General features: G+C 37.9%; 1 protein-coding gene across 3 annotated transcripts in view; it reads left to right on the forward strand.

Moving 5' to 3' along the window:
• FRS2 (fibroblast growth factor receptor substrate 2) overlaps positions 1-17,411 on the forward strand; it is a 111,092-nt gene that overhangs the window by 27,229 nt on the left and 66,452 nt on the right. The window contains exon 1 of one of the 3 annotated variants that reach the window (XM_009181194.4): positions 12,456-15,989. The exons of the other annotated variants lie outside the window; for them this stretch is intronic. The gene's annotated coding sequence lies outside the window, so the exon portion shown is untranslated. Of the gene's footprint in view, positions 1-12,455; positions 15,990-17,411 lie in introns of those variants that run through there. 3 annotated transcript variants of the gene reach the window in all.

Here is a 17,411-nt window from a genome sequence, read left to right on the forward strand (position 1 = left end):
ATTCATTTCTTTATATAACAAATCTTTATTGACTATTGGGCCCTGTTGTCTGTACTGGGGACTGGGGCCATAGCAGTGAACAAAGCAAAGTTCCTGCACTCATGTAGCTTACAGACTGGTGTTTAGAAAGAGACAATAAACAGATAGTAGTAATAAGCACTATGAAGAAAGAGCTGGTGAAAGGGTTGGAATGTGGGATGAGCTTAGTGCTCTTACCATCTTAGTTCATTCGGGCTAATACAACAAAATACCTTAGACTGGATAGCTTATACATAACAGAGATTTATTTCTCATAGTTCTAGAGGCTGGGAAGTTCAAGATCAAGTGACCAGTAGATTCAGTGCCTGGTAAAGGCATACTCTCTGCTTCATAGATGACGCCTCTTGCTGTATCCTCACATGGTAGAGGGGGCAAGACAGCTCCCTTCAACCTCTTTTATAAGGGCACTAATCCCATTCATGAGAGCAGAGCCATCTTGACTTCCTCACTTCCCCAAAGGCCCTACTGCTTAATACCGTTGTGTTGGGTATTAGGTTTTAACAGTAAATTTTAGGGGGATGCCAACATTCAGACCATAGCAGATGATAAGGAAAGGGGTTTCTCCTGAGGTTGCCTGAAGAGCATGGGAGAGTGAGCCCTGTAGATATTTGGGAGAGAACATTTCACGAGAGGGAAAAGCAGGTGTAAAAGCTCTAGCTGAGCTAATTTGTTTCTTACTGTATTCAAGGAACTGCAGAGAGAACAAGGGGCCTGGCCATTGTAAATACTTTTACTTGGGTGAGATAGAAAGTCCTTGGAGAGTTTTGAGCAGAGTAGTAGTCTGATCTGGTAAGTCTGCTGTGTTCCGCTAGTAGATGTATCAAATGGTAAGGTGATTATGAGAGTTTAACTGTTATTCCAGGAAAAAGATAATTCCACCAATATCTATATCACACCTTGTTTGTTTTTTCAGATTTTTTTGATGTGTACATTAACTTTTATAGTAGGTACTTGCTATCTTCTCTCATGTATTTTTATGTGAGATTTGTCAACTAAAGTGCTATTTTTCTGAATGTAGAGTAGGCCAGCAGCATTATACTATGTGTTTTTAGGATTACAGAGAAGACATAAGTTAGCCCTGATGGGAAGATTGCAGTCTAGTTGGAAAGGAAAGACTAAAATATGCAAAACAATAATTTTATGTTGTGGATCTATTCTATACAAGGAATTAATGTATCAAGGGATAAACGTCTAAGGCACAATCACTGTCCTCAGACTGCTAATAGTCTGGTAGAGGCTGAGACAGAGAATTTCGAACTCTACAAGTTTTGAGATGAGTTGAGTATTAATTCACCTGCCACAAGAGCCATGAGGTGTAGAGCAAGCTTGTCCAACCTGCAGTTCATGCAGCCCACGATGGCTTTGAATACGGCCCAACACAAATTTGTAAACTTTCTTAAACCATTATGAGGGTTTTTGGGTTTTTTTTGGTTGTTTTTTATTTTATTTTATTTTTATTTTTATTTTTATTTTTTTAGCTCATCAGCTCTTGTTAGTGTAGTTTATGTGTGGTCAGGACAGTTCTTCTTCCAGTGTGGCCCAGGGAAGCCAAAAGATTGGACACCCCTGGAAAGAATATGAGAAGCAGGGGAAGTCTGGCCTGTGCACGTTTCAGAGAGCTGGTGGAGCTTGAAGAAGTGGAGGATTGGCAGAGGTTATTCAGGGCATGGGAAGCACTGTGAGCCAAGCACATAAAGTCAGGTGTATTTGTGATAGTGGGTAAACCAGCCTTGAGCTGAGATTGTGTGTAGGATTATAAAGGAATAATAACACTATTGTTTATTGAGCTTCTATTATGTACCAGTCCCTTTATTACACACTTGATGCTTATAACAACTTTATGAGGTATTATTAGCCCCCTTTTTACAAATGCTTAGCCAAGGTATCTGGAGGTTAAATTACTTTTCTAGGATGACACAGCTGGTAAATGATGGAAATATTACTTGAGCAGTTTGATTCTAGATACTATGAAAATGCTATTATAATGGTAGAATTGGGGCTAGATAAGTGCCTAAAAGCTGGCAGAGTAGGCTACTCTTATGATTATAGGCAATAGGAAACTATTAAAGATTGTTGACTAGAAGTGTAACCTAGTGAAGACTTTTCAGGAGTATTATTCAGGCAATTGTGTGTATAATGTATTGGACAGTGACCTTTGCAAAGGTCAATTTAGAGGACAGGAGGGAGGATTTAAAGAGAGTTGAACTAGGATGCTTGAATAGGAATTGAGACATAAGTCCAGATGGGACCACTTTTTGGAATGTATTTTTTTCTTGATGATAAAAATACAGAAAACATACAAAGTTACAGGAAAATATGGAGCAGATGGAACTTACTTGTTTCTACCATGTACCATGTAGAAATGACCCCTGTTAATATTTTAGGGCATTCCTTTTCAAATCCGTCCCATCTCATGCATTCCCCTCTGCCCTCCACCCTCCAATTTTGGAGAAAGCGTCCACAAGGCTACATATCTCCTCTCATAGAGTGTGAAAGTTTTTAAGAAACAACATTCTAAAATAATGTGATTTTATTTGCATGCATGATTTTATTTGTGGAACGAATGAGCTGGTAAATTCTGGAATTCAGTGAATGGAGAGGGACATGAATCACAGGTAGCTTCTAGATGTTTAGATTGTGTGAATGGTTATATAGGAGAATTTAGCTAGGTTTTGATGGTGAGGTTGTAGTAGGGTGAGGGTGAGGGGTGACCCCGAAGAAAATGGTGTTGAATTTGATGTGCTGGTACAGTGTCCCGAGTTGGAATCTGGAGCTTAGTTGAGAATTTGGGGTCATCAAATAAGCCGGAAAATGTGGAGAAAAAATTGAGTTTAAAATGGCCACAATTCCAGTCAGAGTAGTGTTTCTGACACTTCAGTTTTTGGGGGGGGCCATTCCAAGATTCAGTTATTTCCTTAATATCTTTAAATGACTCTTTTCCTTAAATACATTTATTTAAAGAGAAATTTTATATCGGTACTGTAAATGGAAAACTAGTATCACTGGCTTTGAATAGTTGGCAATGGCAACATTAAAATAACAACAAAATAATGCTATTAACTTTTAGATAGATGCTGTTACCTGTTAAATTCTCTGAGCCTAAATCTGCCCAGAAAAAAAAACCAAAAAAACAAAACAGTAAACGACATGAAGAGACTAAGATCTTGTAATTAGAAGGCTTGAGGGATTGAAAAGCTATTAGCTTTCTCATGACATGATTGGTTATTATATACATTCTACCTAAAGTGGGTATATATCCCACGCATACTAAAGTGGGGAACACCGAGGTATGGCAGAGGAAGAGGAATTGGCAGTGGGAATAGAGAGGAATTGATAAAATACTTTCTCAGTGTATTAGAAAGTTTTATCTAGAATTTTTTTTTTTGGAGGCGGAGTCTCGCTGTGTTGCCCATGCGGAGTGCAGTGTCCGGATCTCAGCTCACTGCAAGCTCTGCCTCCCGGGTTTACGCCATTCTCCTGCCTCAGCCTCCTGAGTAGCTGGGACTACAGGGGCCCGCCACCTCGCCCGGCTAGTTTTTTGTATTTTTTTTTTTTAGTAGAGACGGGGTTTCACTGTGTTAGCCAGGATGGTCTCGATCTCCTGACTCGTGATCCGCCCGTCTCGGCCTCCCAAAGTGCTGGGATTACAGGCTTGAGCCACCACGCCCGGCCTTTATCTAGAATTTAAATTAGTAAATGAAAATATGGTCAGGGCGCCTAACAATGATAAGGAAAATACATTCTTAGCTTTCAAATATAGTATCTATTAGAACATTCTTTTGATTATGAGTCTGGTCTTATGATTGAGTCTTAGCAGGCTTATTTAATTCAACGATAATATTTCCGTAGATAAAATTTGTAGATACAGGCTTAAACATGAATTAGACTGTCATCTTTTTTTTTTTTTTTTTTTGAGACGAGTCTCGCTTCTGTCGCTTCAGGCGGAGTGCAGTGGTCGATCTCAGCTCACTGCAAGCTCCTCCGGCCTCCCCGGGTTTACTTATTCTCCTGCCTCAGCCTCCGAGAAGCTGGGGATCAGGCTACCCGCCACCTCGGCCTGCTAGTTTTTTGTATTTTTAGGTAGAGACGGTTTCACCGCATAGCCAGGATGGTCTCGATCTCCTGACTGATCCGCCCGTCTCGGCCTCCCAAAGTGCTGGGATTACAGGCTTGAGCCACCGCGCCCGGCCAGACTGTCATCTTTTTATATATGAACTGTCTATGAAAAGGAAGAATTCCACCCCTTTTTAGATCCTACTTTGAGGAAATGTGATTATATGTAATAGGTATAGGGAATAATTTTGAGGAATAGTTTTGTGAGTCATATACAAAGGTATGAACCAACACTGGTCACAAATGTGAAGTTGTTTTTACTTTTGGTGGATGGGGGAGGAATGAATATATTAATGGTTTACTTGTGTTTTTTGTTATCCTTAAAACGAATTTTGTCCCTTAATTCTGAACACATTTTTTGGAAGTTTTTTGAATTTGTGGTGATTAAATCATTCTACTTTTCTGTGGATTATGCATAATAGTACTTTGTTGTTCTCTAGATTATAAAATTAATTTTAAAGAATAAGGGGAATATATGTGTTTTTCCCTGCCTTCTTTTCAATCTGAATTGAGATGGTCCCAATTTAAGATGAACTTTTTCTGTTGAAAAAAGACTTGTTTAGGAATTGCAATCCTTAAAAAAAAAAAAAATCATTAAATTGCTACATATGATGATTACAACCTTCCCCCTGCCCCCTTGAAAGAATGAGACAAGATATAAATAAGTACACAGTGTAATTGCCAGGACACAAAGCTCTGTAATGTACCTGAAGTACAGACTGCTCATGGCACCTAACTGCCATTTGTAACAGTGATTCTGTTGGGGTAGAAAGACATTCGGGACTCCCAACCAACCAGTGAATCATTTTGGAGTGTACCATGTTGAAGTTTGGAATAGAAGTAATTGTTTCTAGCAGAAGAGATGTGTCAAAAGAGAATTAGATATCTCGTGCTGTTACCTGCTCTTGAAAGTGCCAGAAATTGTATTTAGTAGAAGGTAAAATTGTTGAAATATTTCTTTTGCATTATATTAGGACTTTTACACTTAATTTTGAGCAACATTCAGTTTAGCATAACAAACAAATTAGATGTACATGTGATTCACTGTAGAAATATGCTCCACTGCTCATCTGGAGATTTTTCTGGTTCTCAGTTTCTTCAAGCATATCAGGATTCTTGAACTCTGGACGGTGTGGATGGTTATGTGAAAAGAGGTGATGAATTGGCTGTATCACCTGAAAGTAAATTCCCCATCTTAATCGGTTGATGTTGGGATTTCATTATCATATTGTTTATTAAAACATCATTCTATTGTTGTTGATACATTTTCCAGGTTACAAGCATTCTTTACTAGACAGCATTAGCGTAGACATCTGTGGAAGCACGTGTGAAACAACTGTATGGAGAAACAACTTTTTTTTTTTTTTTGAGATGGAGCCTCCCTCTGTCACCCAGGCTGGAGTACAGTGGCACGATCTCGGCTCACGGAAACCTCCACCTCCTGGATTTAAGCAAGTCTGCTGCCTCAGCCTCCTGAGTAACTGGGTTTCATGGGCACCCGCCACCACACCTGGCTAATTTCTGTATTTTTAGTGGAGGCAGGGTTTTACCATGTTGGCCAGTCTGGTCTTGAACTCCTGACCTCAAGTGATCTGCCCACCTCAGCCTCCTAAAGTGCTGGTATTACAGGTGTGAACCACTGCACCTGGCCAACACCTATCTTTTGTATTAAAGGGACATCATTTATTAGAATGGACTTTGTTGAATGCAGCTTTTCCAGTTGATAATGAAGTTATTCTAAGAAATCTTGTATATAGCACAGTTTACTGTGAATTTTTTTTTTTTTTTAATTATTACAGCGATGGGGTCTCACTGGTTGCCCAGGGTGGTGTCAAACTCCTAGGCTCAAGCAGTCTTCCCACCTCAACCTCCCACAGTGCTGGGATTATAGTCATGAGCCACCATACCCAGCCACTGTGATTTCTGGTTGATGGCAGCTTATCCAGCAAATATTTATTGCATGCCTATGTGCCAGACGTTTTTTAAGGTGCTAAGTATTCCACAGAGAAGAGGAGACATAATCTCTGTTCTGATGGAGCTTTCACTATGATGAGAGAGACGAGCAGCAAGCAAATTAATACATACAGTCTGGTAATTATAAATATGAGGGAAATGAATGCAGTGTGTGGTTTCAAAGCTATGTACCCCATTATGCAGATCTTTCTTTAGTTTCCAGGCAAATTTATAGTCTGCCTCTGTTCTTCCTGTTGGAGGTGTTGCTGAAGCTAGAAGGAAATCTACCTATTATCTCAGCAGCAGCAGCTGCCACCACCGCCACCTACAGCCTTTCCCTCCAAGGAGTCCCTTATTAATTTTGCTACAGAACAAATTACCATAAATTCAGTGGCACCCACAGTTCTATACATCAAAAATCTGGATACAGTGTGGCTAGATTCTCTGCTCAGGATATCAAGACTGAAATCAAGGTGTCAGCTGGGATGATTTCTTGTCTATAGGCTCTGGCGAAGAATCCACTTCTAAGCTCATTCAGATTATTGGCAGAACTCAGTTCCTTGCAGCTGTAGGACTGACGTCTTGTTTCTTTGATGGCTGTCAGCTGGGAGCCACTCTCAGCTTATAGATGTTGCCTTTATTCTTTGCCATATGCACCCCCCCTCCATTTTGAAAGCCAGCTATGGAGAATATCCTTTTTGTCTAATCTCTCACACACCAATCTCTCTGACTTCTGTCTTCTAGACCCACCTTTGAAGGATTTTTGAGGTTAGTTCAGGATTATCCAGCTGGATAATCCCATTTTCTTAAAGTTAGCCTGATCATGAAAGTAAAATCCCATCATATTCATAGTCCTAGAGATTTTACAGGGTATATAAATCATGGAGCAGGGATTTTGGTTCTTAAAATTCTGCCTACTACTGACAGTCCCCATTGCATGGCTGCCAGTAAGTGATGCAGTCGCCTCTTGTGTGTGGTGTGTGAAGAGGAGCGTTAGCAGCTCTCCTTTGTACATCTGTCTATCACCAGAGACCGCAAGCTTCTACGTGATGGTAATGGAGGTTCTTTTGGGCTGTTGAGAGCAGTTTGGGCAGTAGTTGGTAGGAACTGCCGAAGTTGTGGGAACAGTGTTTTTGCACTTACCTCTTCAGTGCTAGGAGTAAGATGGAGAATGATGGCTCGGAGAAGAAAGCAGAGTGGAAGGGTTGGTTCTCATGCCCTACATCACCCCTGGGGTGCAGAGTTTAGTCATTTGATAGAAATGAGAACACCAGTGGTTTTATTTTTTAAATCCCAAATGAAAATTAGTATTAAATTGCTTTTACAGATTTTTAAAATTTGGCTGGGTGCAGGGGCTTATGCTTGTAATCCCAGCACTTTGGGAGGCTGAGGTGGGTGTATCAGTTGAGGTCAGGAAGTTGAGACCAGCCTGTCCAACATGGTGAAACCCCATTTCTACGAAAAATGCAAAATGTTTATTGCATGCCTATGTATCTGACAGTTTTTAAGGTGCTAAGTTTTCAGCAGAGAACAGGAGACATCTCTCTGTTCTGATGGAGCTTTCATTCTGATGAGTGAGACAAGCAGCAAGCAAATTAATAGATACAGTCTGGTAATTATAAATATGAGGGAAATGAATGCAGTGTGGTGGCAGGCACCTGTAATCCCAGCTACTCGGGAAGCTGAGGCAGGAGAATTGCTTGAACCCAGGAGGTGGAGGTTGTGTGAGCCAAGATCATGCCAGTGCACTCCAGCCTGGGTGACAGAGTGAGACTCTATCTAAAATAATAAATTAAATGAAATAATAAATAAAAAGTTTTTAAGGGAATTTAAAGCATAGAACCAGGAGACTGAAGTGAGTTTATTTAAGAAGACCAAATAAAACAAAGTACAGATGATCCCTGATTTACAATGGCTCTACCTTTGATATTTTGGCATCACAATAGGTTTATTGGGGTATAGTCCCATCACAAGTCAAGGAACATTTATATACATTATAGGGGGAAAATAACCTAAGTCTGCTATGTTAACAGTTGTATCCCATTATAAAAATATATTTTTTCTCATAGATTGTTATATGTAATAATGTTCTTTTTATTTAATGTATGCTTTAAACATAAAATGTGCATTATGATAACTTTAAAAGCACAAATAGGCCAGGCGCGGCTCACGCCTGTAATCCCAGCACTTAGGGAGGCCGAGACAGGCGGATCACGAGGTCAGGAGATCGAGACCATCCTGGCTAACACAGTGAAACCCCGTCTCTACTAAAATACAAAAAAAATTAGCCGGGCGTGGTGGCGGGCCCCTGTAGTCCCAGCTACTCAGGAGGCTGAGGCAGGAGAATGGCGTGAACCCGGGAGGCGGAGCTTGCAGTGAGCCGAGATCGCGTCACTGCACTCCAGCCTGGGCGACAGAGCGAGACTCCGTCTCCACAAAAAAAAAAAAACACACACGCAAATAACTTTTCCTTCTTACTCAAAGTAGAATTACAACCTGATGGAAATAAATGGACAACTATTTCCAGTTCCCCACTTTTTAAGTTGCTTACAGTTGTGTATCTGGTGGTAGAAGCCTAATCCCCCATAGATAGTGTCTCACTCTGTCACCTAGGGTGAAGTACAGTGGTGTGATCACAGCTTAGTGCAGCCTCAAACCCCTAGACTCAAGTGATCTTCCCACCTCAGCCTCCCTTAGTAGCAGGAACTGAGTACAGATACGTGCCACCATGCTAGGCTAATTTGTTTTGTATTGTATTGTATTGTATTGTATTGTATTGTATTGTATTGTGTTGTATTGTGTTGTATTGTGTTGTATTGTGTTGTGTTGTATTTATTTGTATTTGTAGAGATTGAGTCTCAGTATATTGCTTTGGCTGATCTCAAACTTCTGGCCTCCAGCGATCCTCCCAACTTGGCCTCCCAAAAGGCTGGGATAACAGGTGTGAGGCAATGTATTTGGCCTCTTCTGATTTCCAGTTTTTGTTTCTAAAAACTGAATATCACATGGTACCTCATATTAGCAAATGAGGAAGTGGAAGCAAAGGAAATGTGAACTTTCTTTCGTAGTAGTCAACTTTTGGCTTAATGTTTTGGAAATATAGTTCTGTGGAACATTTCTCTGCTTTTACAGTGGTAGAATAGTAGGATTCGCTGTGTAACTAACCTTGAAATACCACTTCCATAAAATAAAGGATATACATAATAAGAATCTGTTTAGCAATAGGGTAAATAAGCACTAAGGTGGTATTCTCATACTAGGGAAAATTTTTGCTATAATACATCAGCAAATAATGTGTTCCACAAGTTTCGATTTATTGTTTTAGCTATATAGGTGGTCTTACATCTAAAAAAGAATACCACTTAAAAGATTTGTGGTACAGCATATAAGTTCTATTAGACACGGAACTATGTTTCTGCCAATAACTCGACATTTTGAGGACAGATAGCATCTCATTTCCAATTTGAGATTGGGTACAAAAATATCCTAGGGCTGAGAATAGGCATAGTAAATTGCACCAACACAAACCTTTTGTGCATTTGTAGTGGAGGAAAAGTCTACATTGAGTTTGAGTGGAAAAATGTCGTAAAAGCTCTCTATGCTTTCAACCAGTAGATTGGACCTCATTTTGTGATGATTACTTTGTATGATTAGTTTCCAACGCAGATTCCAAGAACGTTTCTGCACATGAGTTCCTTGTCTTTTTTCTGTTATTTTCACTTTTGGTTGATTGGAATCCATCCCTGAACACCATTTCTTGTTCCAGAAGTGTTTCATTAGTTTTTCTTCTCTTATTTTTATTTTCATGTTTTCTTTAATGTTTTTATACTAACCTAAAAATTTCTCCTAGTGCTTTAAAAAATTAGGAGACAGTAAAGTTGTCTTCAGATGTTTTTTATTTTTACCCGAACACTATTTGAGTTGGCTTGCAAGACATGCTTGTATTGCATAAATTTCTCTTCATGGGGAGGAGTCACTTTGAGCATTAACACTTCTGGGAATTGTTTCAAAATTTAGTTTATTGTCTTAATGTTAATAAGAGTTCCAGAAGTCTGGTTGGGTTTTTTTTTTTTTTTTCCCTATATCCCCAAAGACTATATTTGATTTTGTTTTAATTGGGTTCTATAACACTTAATTGGTTTGATCCTGGATCCTTCATAAACTATAATTACTTTTAGTAGTCTCTTGAATTTATCGAGTGTTTTAGAATAGTACTACAAATACAGTTACGCTGATAAATTTGGGAAGTACTGATATGTATTCTCTTTTTTTCCTTTCCTTTTCTCATCTGACCTGATATATATTATTTAAATATATAGCAAAATCTAGAGAGAGAGAGTGCTCATTCTCCCTAATATCCCTTATCTTTTCAAATGCTTCTATAGCATTTGAAAGATTCTTTTAGACCCAGTTCGGTGTCTACTTCTTCTTTCAAGACCTCTGTTATCTTCCCCTCCTCTCAATTTATAATTTCATAGTTTAGTTCTTAGTTATTTCTCTGTTTTGTATTGTTCATGAATTGTTTTAATGGCTTAATATTGGCAGCCTGCTATGGTTTGAATGTTTGTCCCCTCCAAAACTCATGTTGAAACTTAATCCCCAATGTGGCAATATTGAGAGGAAAAGCCTTTAAGAAGTGGTTAGGTCATGAGGACTCTGCCCTCATGAATAGATTAATACATTCATGGATTAATGGATTAATGGGTTATCACGGGAGTAGGACTGGTAGCTTTATAAGAAGAGGAAGAGAGACCAGAGCTAGCACGCTCAGCTCCACCATGTGATGCCCTCTGCTGCCTCAGGACTCTGCAGAGAGACCCCACCAGCCAAGAAGGCTGTCACCAGCTGCGGCCCCTCAACCTTGGGCTTCTCTGCTTCCATAACTGTAAGAAATAAATCTCATATCTTATAAATTGCTCAGTTTTAGATATTCTGTAATAAGCAACAAAAAACACTAAGACACAGCCCTACTACAACATACTTCTTACTCCCTCTCCTCCACTAGTAAATTTCAAACTCCTTGAGTGCAGGAGTCTTGTCTTGTATGCATTTCTTTCTGTCATGTTCCCACACATAATGGGCACTCAGTGATAAATACTTGGCATTTTTTTTTTGGTTGCTGTATCTCTGACTCTATTTCTGTCCCGTTATATGGGTGTGCAATGTAAATAATAAGACAAATATTATTTTAATGTTTTTAAGCTTTTGTAATAGTTGTTTATTTGCAAGTTTGTTTTATAGTTCACACATGAAATCGAGCAACTCTGTGTTATAGATCAACACAGTCTATTAGTACTGCTGTGAAAGGAAACCAAGGCCTCATAGCTTTTATCTTTGTATGAAAAGAACTTCATTAATTTTTAAAAAATTTAATAGACTGTGATGTAGTTTTAATCTCATGATTTTAATCTTGTGTTTTTAAGCATTTTCCTTTTCTGGATGAGGTTCTTGGTTTTGACTGTGTAGAAGTATGTTAATTAGATTATATTTAGTTGATGAATTTGTGCCCACAAGAATGGGACTTAAAAAGTTGCGGCCGGGCGCGGTGGCTCGGGCCTGTAATCCCAGCACTTTGGGAGGCCCAGGCGGGTGGACCTCACCTGAGGTCGCAAGTTCAAGACCAGCCTGACGAACATGGAGAAACCTTGTCTCTACTAAAAGTACAAAATTAGCCAGGTGTGGTGGGGTATACCTGTAATCCCAGCTACTCAGGAGACTGAGGCAGGAGAATTGCTTGAACTCGGGAGGCGGAGGTTGTGGTGAGCCGAGATTGCGCCATTGCACTTCAGCCTGGGCAACAAGAGTGAAACCCTGTCTCAAAAAAAAAAGTTGCTGCAGTTCTTGCAGATAAGATAATAAGATTGTTTACTGTTTTCTTTTGCATATTTATTACTGTGTGTATTTTTCCGTGAGGTAGCCTTTCAGTTTGTCCATTTGTATCATTTGACATTCAGACTTAAATCAACTCTCCTATCACTGGTGTTTACAAATACTAGTCATTCAAAATGTCAAAATTTGGATTTGACCCAAGAGTTGCAAATAATGAAAGCTTTTATAAAATATATCCAAATATCTATTCTTAGGGAGAAAGAAAGAAAATATGGCATTTAAGGAGTGGTTTTAAACAGGCTTTAGAATTGCTACATTCCCAAAGTATTCCTCTAGTGAATGACATATCAGTTAATGAATTGTACTACAAGAAAGGCATTTATTATGATTGGCCTCACTATTACTGGAAGTCCTAAGAATTAACAGAAATTAATAATGATAGTTGAAAAAAATGTATACTCTGTAGACAATTTTAGATCTTTTAAACAAAATCTTCTGGTTACCTTTCTAAATTAAATTTGTATTTATTTTAAAATTAAAGTGATATTTGTACATGTGTGGTTTAAAAAGTCAAATTGTATTACAAGGCTTATGAAAACAGCAGTTCCCCATCTCTCTTCACCTCCAATTACCAATCTTTACAAGGCAGTCCGTTTCAGTTCTTTTAGTTATTTGTTCTGATATTTGTCTTCATTTTTCTAAGTCAGTTATTCTGCTTTTTGTTGGGTTTTCATTTTAGGTGGTAGCTACTGACTTGCATCTAAGAAGGATGACGATTAGTTATCTTAATCTCTCTAGTGCCCACAAGCGTTTGTACATACTTCCCTTTTTCTCATCTTCTCTTTATAGGATATCAGATATTGGGGGTAGTTTAGTGTTTATTAAGACTATGCAAATATTTTTCACAACTGAGTCACAAAATTCACTGTAATTATATTTCGGTTTTCCCGATAATTATCCCAGTTTAAAAATTTTTTTCTTGTTACTATTAATTCTTTTACAATTATTTAACAAATCTGAAACAGCTCTTAATATGGTTGGACACATTAATCTGTCATCTCCATTTTCTGCTGGGAGATAGTCTTCTGCATTCTGAGCAGAATTTCACATAATTCTCCTCTTTTTCAGTAAGGCATTTTGTCTTGCTTCAGTTGTGACTTGTGTTCCTAAGATTGGGGTCTCTCATTCACCCTCTCCAGAGGTGCGTCTCCAGACTCTTACCAGGGATAGGGAGAAGATCGGTTTTCAGGAGGAGGCCACTTAACAAGAATTTTCAGCCAGTCATATGGTTTCCAGCCCCATCCTGTGTTTTGTCTTCCCTGTCCCTATGATACCTAAATCTTTCCAGCATGAGTCAACTTGCTGCTGCTTTTTTTGTTAAATTATGGTAAAATATAATAACAATATTTACTGTTACAACCATTTTAAAGTGTACAGTTCCATGGTATTAAGTACATTAGTGTGCAATAATCACCACTATTCATCTCCAGAACTTTTTCATCATCTCCAACTGAGACTCAGCACCCATTAAGCAGTAACTCCCCATTTCCCCCTCCCTAGCTCTTGGCAACCATTATTCTACTTTCTGTCTTTATCAGCTTGCTTCCTGATGGCTTCGCCCTGTCAGGTTTAGGTTTCAACTTTCTTGGTCTTTATAGGTTATTGTTTTCCTTTTCTAGCTTCCAAAATGTTGATGACTCTCATTTGCTGTTGTGTCTTTCCCAATTCTCTTCATCCTTATGGGCTTTATACTTCTAAAAACTCCTTTAACTTTTTAAAGCAAGGTCTCAGGAAGAGTCAGTCAGTCATGCTTTACTAAAGATTCACCCTTCCCATCCCGGCCCTCATTCCTTTGTTATTGTTTTCAAATTTAGGTTTCTTTTATTAAGAATTTATTAGGAATTTACAGGTATGCCAAACAAAGGCAGTTTTAATAGCCATGTTAGCTATAAAATTAAGCGTGATAAATGGACTTCTTTGTCACTGGCTTCTATTGTGTTAGTAGGGGTTTGATTGTGCAGATCTGTGGCAATCTCTAGCCCCTTCTCTCCCTCCCTAGCATGCCTCATGTGGTGCCAGCTGTCCTAAGCCATATTCTGTGCTTCTACTGTTGTAGCACTTTTCATGGTGATAACCTGACCCATCTGTGGAGAATAATTTTGAGAGAGAAACTTATAGCTAGAGACTTTAAAAGTCTGTTATTCAAGTTACAGTTGAACTGTTTCCTTTCTGTGCAACTTCTCTGAGTGCCCTAGGTAGAGTTAATTACTCCTTCTGTGTCTTGACACTTGTGAATAATTCTATTTTATTCTATCTCCATTACATCTGTCTCTGTACGCTAGAGATCTACTTTACAAGATCTGCTTCTTTCTTCCCTAAACTGTTTTCAAGGTTTGAAAAACACTCACATATTCTGATATGGTTCTTGGCCCATGATAGATAATAAATAATTATTTACTAAATAGATAAATAGTCCATCCAAAGTGATGGAACACCCTATTTTCTGGCAAGCATATTCTCATTGTACCCTTTATCACTAATGTCCACTGAAAGCTGTGCCAGAAACTGTATTTGCTTTTGCTTGTTACTTGGAGTCAATACTGTGTAGTGATTAGGGGTGTGGCCAGAATGTCTTGGTTCAAAGAAACAAGCAAGTTTCTTTATCTTCTGTTTCTTTGCCTGTGAAATAGAGATAATAATACCTAGCATAGAATGTGGTGAACATTAAATTAATACATCTAAAGTGCTAGCTCAATACCCTGCACGTTGTCTTATAGTGAATATGTTTTTCATCTTTATGGGATACCTGCTATAGTAACATTAGTACCCGTGAATAAAAATCAATGAAAAATGAAATATCTAGCCAGTATGTATGATATTTAGCCCTTTGAAGCTCTTTGAAAATGTTCTGAAATTATCTCCATGGATAGTGTGCCATTTAGATGATAAACTGGGAGAAGTAATATCTTTCAGTGTTACATACCTACTAAAATACTGTATTCTTTAAATATAAGGTATCCAACTCTTTTAAACATTTGGAGATACTTTGAATGGCAGTGCCAATACTTGTGCTTTTTTCTCACTAAGGAGGGCTTTATGCAGCCCATCAATAAATTTGATATTTGGCATCATTTGTCTTCTCATTTGGGAACCTGCTGTATTTAATTCTCCCCTCAGAGACTGTGTGCTAAGGGAAGGGAAACCTCCATCATTCATTAAGCAGTCAATGAATATTTGCTCATGTACTAGATGTTTTGGATACAAGAGAGAATAAGACAGTTGTTTTCCTAAAGGGACCATCATCTCTTCATCATTTCAGTAATAATAAAATCAAATGTTCCGGCTAAATGTAAGCGCACTCGTTGACCCAGAATTCCATTGATAATGTTTTATAAATGGAATAAAAACGTATAGAAGTCTAGGTAGAAAGTGTTCATCAAAGTTAATTATAAAAGCAATAAAAATATATCAGTTTTAGTATATTCATTTTATTTCCCACAGTTTCAATTAGAAACGTGATATTACTTAAAGTTTTGTTTTAAAAAAAACAGAACTGGTGGATTTACATGGGGATGAATAGAGAATTGGGTCAGTCGTTGAATTCTATGATCCATTACAAGAGTGGTACACTGCTCATATCCTTGTTAGGGCCCCCATTTCTTACTATATGTATGACTGGCTAGTTGGTTGTTGAAAATTCTGTAAATCTCATTTCTTTCCTTCCATCTATAAAATGGGCACAGTGTTACTAGTTATATTTGTTTTGAGGATTAAATGAACAATGTATGTAACCTAAAAATAAAAAATATCTCAGTAAGTATTTGCTGCTGTTATTGTTACTGTTTTTCTCTATTCTCCTTATCTCCTTAATGAGTTTTCTCTGCAGCTTTTGTTCAGTCAGTCTCAGCCAGGGATGACAGTGTTCTATTTGATCTGACAGCTTCCATTGCTTTGTAACAGGTTTGTGAAGCCTTTGCCAGACTCCACCTAGCTGTCACCTGTTACCTGTGTCTGCCAACTTTGAAGGAAGAGAAATAGCAGTACATGTGTCTTAGGTTTGCTTTCCTTGCTGTAAACCTTTTATCTCCTTATACACACCCTCCCTCCCTGTTCTCTTTTGGGTTTCATGTACTTTGTGTTCTTGCACCTTATTTTAATAGGAATCTGTTAGCTTACCTCTTTTTGGTGGGGGAGGGGAATATTTTGGCTGTTACTGTTATTTCATAGTATAAATTACTCTTTATAACAGGGTGGTTATTCAGAGCTAGCCTTAGGACCTTTTTAGCTCTGCTTCTTCTAGGCTTCTCATAAAACACAAATATAGCTAGTTTGTAAGACTTACTTGCATTAAGCCTCATTTAAGAAAGAAGACCTAGATTTTGTGTGAACTTTTTCCTTTTTTTCCCTTGAGTAGAAAGCTCACACTACATTTAGTATAAGAACCAAATACAGAAGAACTTTTTCCTAAGGAATTATGGTATCTTTATAAGGTGGGTGGATTGTGACCAGAAAAAAATTTTTTTTTGTTAAGTGGCATACACTTAAATTCATGGTGTTTAGGTATATGTCCTGAGGGCATGCAGTAAATAACAACTTATATATTATAATTGATGGTTGAGAAATAGCCCTTGATATATATGCAAAAATGATTTTACTTTATAACACATCCCGGACATTACCTAGAAATGAACTTATAGACACTGTAGAAAGTTTTTACTTTCCTTGATGACCTTTTCTGCACTTTTAGGTCTGGAGTATGTATGAATTACCATAAATCAGAACTTTATGTTAAAAAGAATACAAACAGTTGAAATCACTTGCTTTGGATTTAGTGTTTTTTTGTTATTTTAAGTTCAGGAATCAAGCCATATGGTATTCAGTTAACTTTATTTCAGTTACTTTTACTTTGAAGGGCAAAATGCAGATGTCTTAATGACATAATTCAGCTAGGAACCAGAAGATAAGTTCCTTGGGTAAGTTGCTCAACTCTCAAGGCCTCAGCTACTTGTAAGTTGTAATGTAGCTCTGATGCATGAGCATAAACCTTGAAATTCTGTGACTTCTACCCCCTGCCCCCCAAAATCTTTGGCAAAGTTTGGTTTTTTTTTTTTTTTTTTTTAACTTTTTTATACATTGGATGTACATTAACAACAATATACATTTCCAAATTCTTCTTTCTTTTTTCCTGAATTTTAATCTGAAAAGATTTGCTTTTTTAAACTTTTTTTTTTTTAGATTGGCAGTCAGCAATCACCTTTTTTTTTTTTTTAAAAAAAAAAGCTATGCTTGATTTTATTCATATGTATATATATATATATATATATATTTTTTAATTCATCAAAACATAGTTTCAACCCCATGTGGTAACTGGCTACTGAGACTAGGGAAACTAGTCCACAAGGTTTAGCCTCGCTACAAACCTTGTATCAACATTTATACTGATGAGTAATAAAATTAACAGATTTGAGCTGTAACAT

The sequence above is a fragment of the Papio anubis genome, chromosome 9 (assembly GCF_008728515.1).
Source record: "Papio anubis isolate 15944 chromosome 9, Panubis1.0, whole genome shotgun sequence".
In the NCBI taxonomy this organism is placed as follows: Eukaryota; Metazoa; Chordata; class Mammalia; order Primates; family Cercopithecidae; genus Papio; species Papio anubis.